This window comes from Ochotona princeps, chromosome 15, assembly GCF_030435755.1.
Source record: "Ochotona princeps isolate mOchPri1 chromosome 15, mOchPri1.hap1, whole genome shotgun sequence".
Lineage (NCBI taxonomy): Eukaryota > Metazoa > Chordata > Mammalia > Lagomorpha > Ochotonidae > Ochotona > Ochotona princeps.
The window spans coordinates 38529887-38539835 of record NC_080846.1 but is presented as its reverse complement, the minus strand read 5'-3'; positions in this window follow the sequence as shown (position 1 = coordinate 38539835).

Here is a 9949-nt window from a genome sequence, read left to right as displayed (position 1 = left end):
GGTATGTGTGAGTCCCCGCTGACTGTTTCCTGTCTGGTTCTAAGCTTTCCTTGTTGTTCTCTGTCTGTCTGTCCTAATTTTTTTTAGGGGAGAGGGGCTCCGGAGCGACCCTGATGGTCATTGCAGGAGAGGGTGGGGGTCCAAAGTTGGAACTAAGTAAGGACCACAGAGCTCCTCTCTCGAGGTCTGAAGGAAGTTTACTGTTCTTTTGTTTCTGCGTACTGCTCAGAGCTCCTGGCTGTTGTTCTGATGACCTTGGATCCTGCCAGGAAGGATTTAGGCTTCTTCCCATCCCAAGTGGTAGATCCAAACGGGGCTGGGTGGATGACCTCAGAATTCTTGGCCTCTGAAGGCATTCCAATTTCACGTGGTCTTCTTGGCAGTTGGGATGTAGTCCTTGGTGCCTGTACTGATAGTTCTTGGTGAGGATCCGGGAGTCTCTGAGGGTTGGGGTACAAGCCTCCTCCTGTACAACTGCACCACTCTGGGGTGCCCACTGCTTTGTGCATATGACCTCCTGTTAAGAGGTTGTTGGGATCGCTCTTGATTCCCCCTGTATGTCTTTGTAGTTTTGCTATTGTCTAATGCTGGTTTGAGTCTAATGTCTGTGAGTTACCAGTTATGATCTTGATAGGTTATACTTCACGTCTTCCTCACACCTTCTAAGGAGATGGAAGATTTCTCTGCTCTCCCGCCCCATTATCGAGTAGCATAGGGTCTTAAAAGTATATTAGATTTTACAATTCTTTGATGTAGATCATAAGCAGTCTGACTCACATTGATTGTTGGTTCATTGGTTATATCACAATATCTTATGGCATGAGATACAGGCTGTTAGAGGTTGAAATAATATTACAATTTACAGGTACTATTTTTCGGATTGACATTTCATCTTAAATTAAGGCAAACATGTGGTATCTAACCTTTTGGGATTGGCTCATTTCCCTTAGCATAATGGTTTCCAGTTGGGCCCATTTGGCCACAAAGAACTTCATTTCGTTGTTTTTTTTTTTTTTTTTTTAATAGCTGAGTAGTATTCCATGAAGTAAATGAACCACAGGTTTCTTATTCAGTCTTCTGTTGATGGACATTTCAGTTGCTTCCAAGTTTTTGCAATTGTTGATTGTCCTGCTATGAACATATGGGTGCATGTAGGCTTATTGTGTAACAAGTGTTTTGGATATATTCCCAGGAGTGCTATTGCTGGATCATATGGTATACAGATTTTCAGTTGTTTGAGTGTTCTTCATTCTGATTTCCATAGAGGCTGCACCAACAGTGGAGAAGGGTTCCCTTTTCCCCACATCCTTGCCAGCAAGAATTGTTGGTGGTTTTTTTGTATGTGAGCCATTCTTACTGGTGTTAGGTGGTACCTCATTGATGTCTTAATTTGGATTTCCCTTATTGCCAGAGAACTTGAGCATTTTTTCATATGTTTGTTTGCTAGTTGGGTTTGTTCCTTTGTGAGGTGTCTGCCCATTTCCCATGCCCATTTCTTGAGTGGTTTGTTTGTTTTGATGTTTTGGTTGTTCTGGAGATCTTTGTATATTCTGGAGATTAGCCCCTATCACCTATGTAGTGTGCAAAGATCTTCTCCCATTGTGTGGGTTGCTTTTTTACTTTGTTGATTGTTTCATTTGCTGTACAGAAGCTTCTTAGTTTGATGTAGTCCCATTTGTTTATTTTGGATTTGATTGCTATTGCTTTTGGTGTTCCTTTTAGGAAGTCAGGTGCTACACCTAAATCTTGCAGAGTGTTTCCAACATTTTCTTCCAAAAGTTTGAAGGTTTATGGATGTAGGCTTAGGTCTTTTATCCATTTAGATTAAAGGTTGATTCCATGCTGAAAAGGAGCCATGTTAGATATTAGAGCTTATGCTGTCACTTAGCAGCTATGGTCTTCAGCAAGTCTCTTTATTGTTTCTAAGTTGAATCCCTCCAACTATATAATGATGATCTTTCAAACACTTATACATGAATGCCAATTAACCAGTTAGTGTTTTCTGATAACTATGCAAGAATTAGCGTAGGTAGTTCTCTAGAGTAGAGATCTCATTCCATGAAGTACATTGGAATCACAGTTTGTCAGTAATAGAAACAATAATCTAAGGAAGGCAGTGGATATTTTAAAAGTTTCTAAGGTGATTCCAAAATGAAAAATATGCATAGAAGTAAATACTGTCAGTGTTCTGTTTCCAGAGATTACCCATATCTGTTGGTTCACCTTATTCTTACATCTTCTAAAACAGAGATTGGTTATAGAATTTAACAGTCACTGCATGTTTCATACACTGACCCTTTGGCTTCCAATTTCTACTATTTTTAAAGATTTATTTATTTTTCTCATATTTATGGAGAGAAGGACAGACAAAGAGAAAGATCTTCCATCCAATGGTTCACTTCCCAGTGTCTGCAACACCTAGAGCTGAGCCAATCCAAAGCCAGGAGCCAGGAGCCAAGAACTTCTTCCTGTCCACACAGGTGCAGGGTCCTAAGATTTTGGTCCATTCTCTATTGCTTTCCCAGGTCATAACCATGGAGCTGGATGGGAAATGGAGCAGATGGGATATGAACCAGCATCCATGTGGGATCCCAGCAATTGCAAGGAGAGGATTTAACCAATCGAGCCATCATGGCATTTCCTTCCCCCTGTTTCTATTAAAAGTTCTCCTTTTCTATTGTAATCTCCTTGTTTTAAGATTGCTGGTTAGAAAGCATAAATCTATGCTTCAGAGAACAGGGACATAGAACAACACAGGGATTCTTCCCCCAGGATCCTAGAGGCAGGGCTGCTTGAGCCTCAGATTCGGGCCCACCCCTCACCCTCTGCTTCCTAAAGAATTGCTAACTGGAAATGGAACCCTGATACATATTATTATTAGTCAGGATTCTAGTAATCCAAGCCAGGTCTGCTCACTACTGCTCAGCAATTTTTATGCTCTTAAGGATTGTGCATATGCCTGGCCTTGTCACAGAACCTGTGTTGCTTTTGTGACTTCAGGCCTTGGTTTGGGCAATGACTGTGAATCTGCTTGTTCCTCCCTTCCCAGCATTAGTCATAGTCAGGTCTTGCGGATTTGGACTAATGCAGAGATACAGGCTGAATGGGGGTCTCTACCCCACCTAGGCCTGTAACAACAATGAGTCCCAAGTCATGAATAACACAGCTTATCCATCATGGCACCAATAAAAAAATCTCATGGCTTTGGGCCCTTACATGGACAGAGGGCAGGGATTGAGTGTAGTGTCTTCCTGGTGCTAACTAGTTCTGTGGTTTCAAGTCTTGGTACGAAGAAATGTCACAGGTGTTTGTATCTGCCCACTTCAGCACCATATACATGATTTCTGCTCCTCAGCTTATTCCAGGGATCTGAGCATTTCCATTGGGCCATAGGAGTGCCCAGACCCTGGGTGCTATTACCTAATTACTATCCCATTCAGCTGAAAAATGGATAAGGAGACTACATTATGGTGTAACAGATCCCAAGGAAGTTTACCAGAGACCAGAAGCACATTTTCAGAAAAATTCTTCAGTCCACAAAATATTTCCTTTAAAAAGTAATAATGACTAGCATAGTGCTATTGTAGTAAGAGAATGATAAGAGAACATCATCACTACACAAAATGAAATGATGCTTTACTGTCAGACTATAAAGAAGGGAAGGCTGGTGAAATGTGTGATAAAGGATTCAAAAGGATGATATTAAATATAATCAGGGAGAAGAGAGATTACAAATAGATAAAGAAAATTAGGAAGTGATGGGTAGTATGAATGAGAACTCGGTGTGGCTAGGGGTAGAGAGAGGGGGAGGGAGAGAGAGATCTTCAAAAGCAGCCAAACAGAAATTTTAGAGTTGAGGAAATTAGTAAGCCAAATAAGAATAAAGATGATGAAAGCCTTTAAAGTAGACTAAGCCAAGTTAGAAATCAGAACTTGAAAACATTTCAAATATGCTAAGTTGGACAATAATAAAAACCAGATTTTTTTTAAAGATTTATTTATTTTTGTTAGAAAGGCTGAGGGAAAGACAGAAAAATCTTCCACCTGCTAGTTCACTCCCCAGTCGGCCACAATGGCCAGAGCAGAGCCCATGAAAAGCCAAGAGCCAGGAGGTTCTGGTCTCTCATACAGGTGTAAGGTCCTAAGTCTTTGGACCATCTTCATTGCTTTTCCAGGCCATAAACAGCGACCTGGATGGGAGATGGAACAGCAAGGATATGAACTGGTGCCCATATGGGATGCTGATGCTTGGAGGTGCAGAATTAGTCAATTGAACTAATGTGACAGCCTGTAAAACCAGAAATATTGTTAAAATGAAGCCTTCCTAATTCTTTGGAAACCATTGAAACCATTTGGATAATGAATATTTCCCAGAGAAGAGAAGTTACAGAAAATGCAATGAAATAATAGATGAAAATTGAACAGATCTATACAAAGATAAGTAGATGTTGCTCATAGGACACAAATAGACATGAACAGAAAATATGCTCACTACAACACATTATACACAGCTTTGAAATGTATGAGACAAAGGGACAAGACATAGACAAAACACTGCAGGTAATGGTCCATGAATGGACAAAAGTTCAAGACCAAAGTTGAGACCTGCAAGTAAGGATCTATAATTGGGCAGTGTTCTAAAATTCCAGAGTGCTTTAAGGATATGAGACGGTCACATACTGACTTCTGTACTTGGCTCATGCTGTTGCTTCCAGAGCATCAAACATTGGCTGGCTAACATCCATATGGGAAGCAGCTATCAAAGTTTGTGCCATATACATTTCTATAATCTGACTCTCCAACAGTTCAATGAAAGATTGAGGTAGAGAGCCTTCTGGGTTGACTCCTTTCTTTACTGAAAGAGGCTTCCCTCTGGCTATCCTGATTTTATGCTCTTTAATTTTGTGCCTGTCTCATTTCTTATTTTCTCAATTGCCTAGTGCCACTCTCTCCAACCTCCATCATGCTGCTTTGAGCAGTAGTAATATCAGAATCCCAGACGTAATCCTGGCTTCTGGCTTAAGCCTGGCCCTCACATGGATATTGCTACCATTCCGGCAATGAGCCAAAAGGTGAACAGTATTTTTCTTTCTCTCCCCTCTCTGCTCTCTGACTCTTCCTCTCTGTCACTTTGATTTTGAAGTATATAAGTCTTTAAAAACAAGCAGAAACAATTATTCTAATATTAGGCAAAATAGAGTTAAGTGCAAGAATTATTAAAAGCTAAAGAGAAGCTATCTACATAATTAATGAGGGATCAATTCAGCAAGAAGATATGATGATTGTAAATGTGTATACACCTAATACTAGAACATTCAGTTTTATAAAACCAATATTAAATCTAAATATAGCAATTTACTCTAATATATGTTATGAGACTTAACCACTCATTTAAAACAGTGGACAGAGCATTCAAACAAATAATAAACAAAGGGGTGTTGGACTGAGTAGATAAGCACAGACATTTACAGACATTCCGACATCTGCAGAGTGCCCATTATTTTGTTAGCAAGTGGAACATTATCAAAAATAGGCCATATAATAAACTTCAAAACAAGTCTCATAAAATTAAAAATAATCATGTGCCTTTTTTGACAATAGAATAAAATTAAATATCAACAGTGAAAAAATATTATTAGAGGTTACACAAAAATGTGAAGATTGAGCTGCATGCTCCTGAATAAAGAATTGGCTGTTGAATAAATGGAAAAAGCATTTAGTAATATCTTGAAATGAGTAAAAATGAAAATATAGCACACTTAGAGGAATTCAACAGAAACAATACTAATAAGGAAGTTTATAAAATAAGCATGCATATGAAAAAATGCCCAGAGACATTCCAAATAGACAGCCTAATTGTATCTAAACAAGCAAGAAAAATAGGTATAAACAGCTTCAAGATAAGTAAAAGGAAAGAAACAAAAATGAAAGCAGAACTAAATAAAATAGAAACTAAGAAAACAATGCTTAGTGTGATAAATTCATGCTCTATGTTGAATGTTGCATTGTCCCTTTTAAAATTAAAATGTGCAGCTCTTACACGTTATTAGTTTCATTAATGTTTTTAAGCATATATACATAAATTCACACAAATCGTGATCCTCCACCATTACAAACGTGCTAATGATTAGAGGAGGATGTCAACATGCAATAGACAAAAATACAGCTTCAAGGCATTGATTTTTTGAGATGATTAAGGTCTTAGAACCTGGCTTCTATTTACTGAGAGAGAGAGAGAGAGAGAGTTAGTTAGTTCATCCTCTGTTTTTCTCTCCAAATGTTCACAGCAGCCAGGACTTAACCAGGGAAGAGCCAGGAATAAGAAACGATCTGGATCTTCCGTGTGTGCAAGGTACACACACAGCATTTTGCTCATCATGTACTGTCTCCCAGATGCACTAGAGCACGGTGAGCAGTGTTTGTTGTTTAACTGTGTCCACCAAGTTGTGATTCTAGATTTATTTATTGTAAGAATGTTGCATCTATCAGATATTTTCTACTAGAATCATTGTTTGTTTTAAAAATTTCTTGACTATCTCTGTGATATAAACTGCTTTACAGGGTAATCACAAAAGTTTCAATATTAGTTTTAAATGATGAAAATTAGCCTGATACTATACTCTACTAAATGGGAAAATATGGTGTAAAAGTGTCAGAACAACTCAGAAGGATAGATGGCATATCTTAAAACACTCAGTGATTTTTTTTCAGATAGCTGTATGCAGAAAGTAAAAAGTCTACTGATTAAAGTGTCATGGTTAATCAAAAGTAAAATAATGAGTCAAAGGGAGAGTCTAAAAAAATCATGATTCATATGAATCGTGATATAAACTCATATTAGTTTCACTAATGTTTTTAAGCGTGAAAAGCATCTATAGAGCTGGTAAAATTGTTGCTGGTGCATCCTAGAAATGATTGTTTAAAAGTCATTTTACATAACTCCAATGTAGGTGGTATCAACATATTTTGAGAAACATTACATTAAATCATCTCGGCACATTAGTTCACAGATGATGATAGCCACATAATAACACACCTCTTTGGGATAGAATCACTTTCTGGTTTCCTAGTATTTAAATTACTACATTCAAAGGATATGGGGAAATCATAATAATTAACATGATGGTTTGAGAAAATGCCACGTTTGTGTATTCTGTATAAATCACACAATAGTGCCACCCCCCATTTTTTTTCAAATTAGCAATACAGCTGTAAAGGTTCTCTTTAACCACTAGTCAATTAAGCAGAACACCTCAATCTTCAAATGATTTGAAATAGCAGATGATGATTCCATCAAAAGAAAAAGACTGGGAGAAAAATCAGGCAGAAGTTTTAAGTACTTCAATTGTCTATGTACAGTAATTTCCTTGCTATATTAAAAACTCTTCAAATTGCATCAGTTTCTAGTATTTAGCAGTAAATTTGTATATATGTACATTAAATCTACAGGGAATAATCATGGAAATCACTCTAAGCTCTAAGACAGAAACAATCATGCTAGTGTCTTCTAACACACAGAATCTGTGGGGCCTGGCACCATGGCCTAGTGGCTAAATCCTTGCCTTGAATGTGCTGGGTTCCCATATGGAAGCTGGTTCTAATCCCAGCAGGCTTGCTTCCCATCCAGCTCCCTGCTTGTGGCCTGGGAATGCAGTTGAGGATGGCCCAAAGCCTTGGGACCCTGCACCCGCGTGGGAGACCCGGAAGAGGAGCTGGGCTGCTGGCTTCAGATCAGCGCAGCACTGGCTGTTGTGGTCACTTCGGAAGTGAATCATTGGACGGAAGATATTTCTCTCTGTCTCTCATCCTCTCTCTATATATCTGACTTTGCAGGTTAATAACTGAATGGCATTCACTCATTCTTGACTGTTTAGTGTTAGTCAAAATCATATATTATACCCTCATTTTCTTCTTGATATACATATGTAAGGATTGTACATTCCAAAAGTCATTATTGTCCCCAAAGATAGAGATAGGATTTATTCTTTCTTTTTAGTTGGAATCATGACATATCCTTGACTCTGTACATTATAGAGAAAGTAAGAATTCTTAGAATAATACTCTTATGTTTGATGAATTGTATTTTATTTTTAGATTACTCAAGATATATTATCCATGACCTGCTGTTCACAGAATAACAGTCTAGAAACTAGATATCAAAAGAGAGGATCCATTTTATTCTTTGATAACTACATTATATTAAGGAGTTCTGGCACAGAGAAGACAGGGGTTGTCCTCAAAACTGTACTCCCCAGATTTAACTTTAGATCAAGACTCTAATGTTCTCTAAGAGGACAGGGAAGACAGAAAAGTTTCTTAGCTACCCCATCTGCTAATTGAATAAGGATGAAAAATGACAACTTTCCATTTAAATAAAATCATGTCTAGCCAATGATGTATAAATCAGCCTCTTTCAATATTCATTAAAGTTTAGATGAATATTTTAAAAGAAAAATAAATATAGTAAATGTAATAATGAGAGACATCCAGGTGATTGTCATTTCCACTATTACAACATTCATGAGACTAAAATGAGAATATTAGTTATTTTATATTCATTGTCACTTGAAATAGAAACAGCTTCTAACAGGTATTTTTTTCTTTTTTGTTCTTTTTCCTCTGGGTAGAGTTCTTGGGCCTGTGCCAAAGTGAAACACTAGCAATTTGTGCCACTGGTATGTGGGTTTTGATTTTCAGGTGACTAGAATATACAGTTTATTCAAGATCATAGTTTATTCTATTTTTTTATTATAAGACTTTGATTCCCGGAAACCAACATACTAACAAGCAGATGGAATTGGTGATGGGACATTATATCGTTAATGATTTCTCAACAAGTAAATGCATTCATTTCAAAAAGCCTTTCCAGCTTTGCTCCGATTCTTCCTCTGCTCCTAGGAAAATATGCTCAAATGAAGAGATAGAAACATGAGGTCATTAGAAAATGATAAATTATTTCCCAAATCAGTAAACATTGAGAAAATTAATAATTATGAAAACACCAGTATATCAAAGTTCCACCACTGTAACAAAAATTTAAGAAGTGAATGGTGCCTGCATTGGAACAACAGATGCTACACTAATGGCAACCCAAATGCCTGTGTCTTCGTTGTTAGAGTTGTTGTAATGGGCCAGAAAAAGAAAAATGATGTGTGAACATCTTAGAAGCAAAACAAAGAATCTCTCCTGAAATCTACAAATCTACAAATAGATTTAGCTAAAATGACACAATAGAGTAATTGTACCACTTTAAACAAATTATGTATCTTCAAATACAAATAAGTTACCATAATCAATTTAATAAATTCATAGAAATAAATTGCTGATAAAATAATTAAAATTGTTAATGAAAATTTATCATGAATTATTAGAATTCTGTGCAATGGATACTTTTATACACTGCTTTTGAAGTATTTATAACCTAATTGTTAACAATTTACAACTCTAGAATTCTTTAAATACAATCTTGAAACCAGTAATACTACATAGAATCAGTTTCAGGAAGTAATATCAAATAAGGAAAAAGCAACCATATGTGAATTTGTTTATTGAAGTGTTATTTTTTAGAAATACATATTTTAGAAGTTACTTTAATATTAACAGAGTTCTTCAGCAAATTGTAATAACATTATGAAGTATTGTATAAGTTTCCAAGAAACTTTTAATGATGCTAAAAGAAACTTGAGGGAAGCAAGATGAGAATGTAATATGCCAGACTACTGTGGTGATCTCAAGGCTTATAGTGCATTTTTAGAACATTGTTTTTTTTTTTTAATATTGCTTACGTAGTTGATAGGGATGTAAACCATGTAGACTTCCAGTTAAGATGGGGAGGGTCAAGGTATGGAGGAAAGTGTGTGGGACCAATGTTTCAGTGCCTTTGTTTTTATTCTTCTGGTCTGCTGTAAGGGAACAGAGAAAGCTGATGTAGTTTGACAGCAAGGATTCA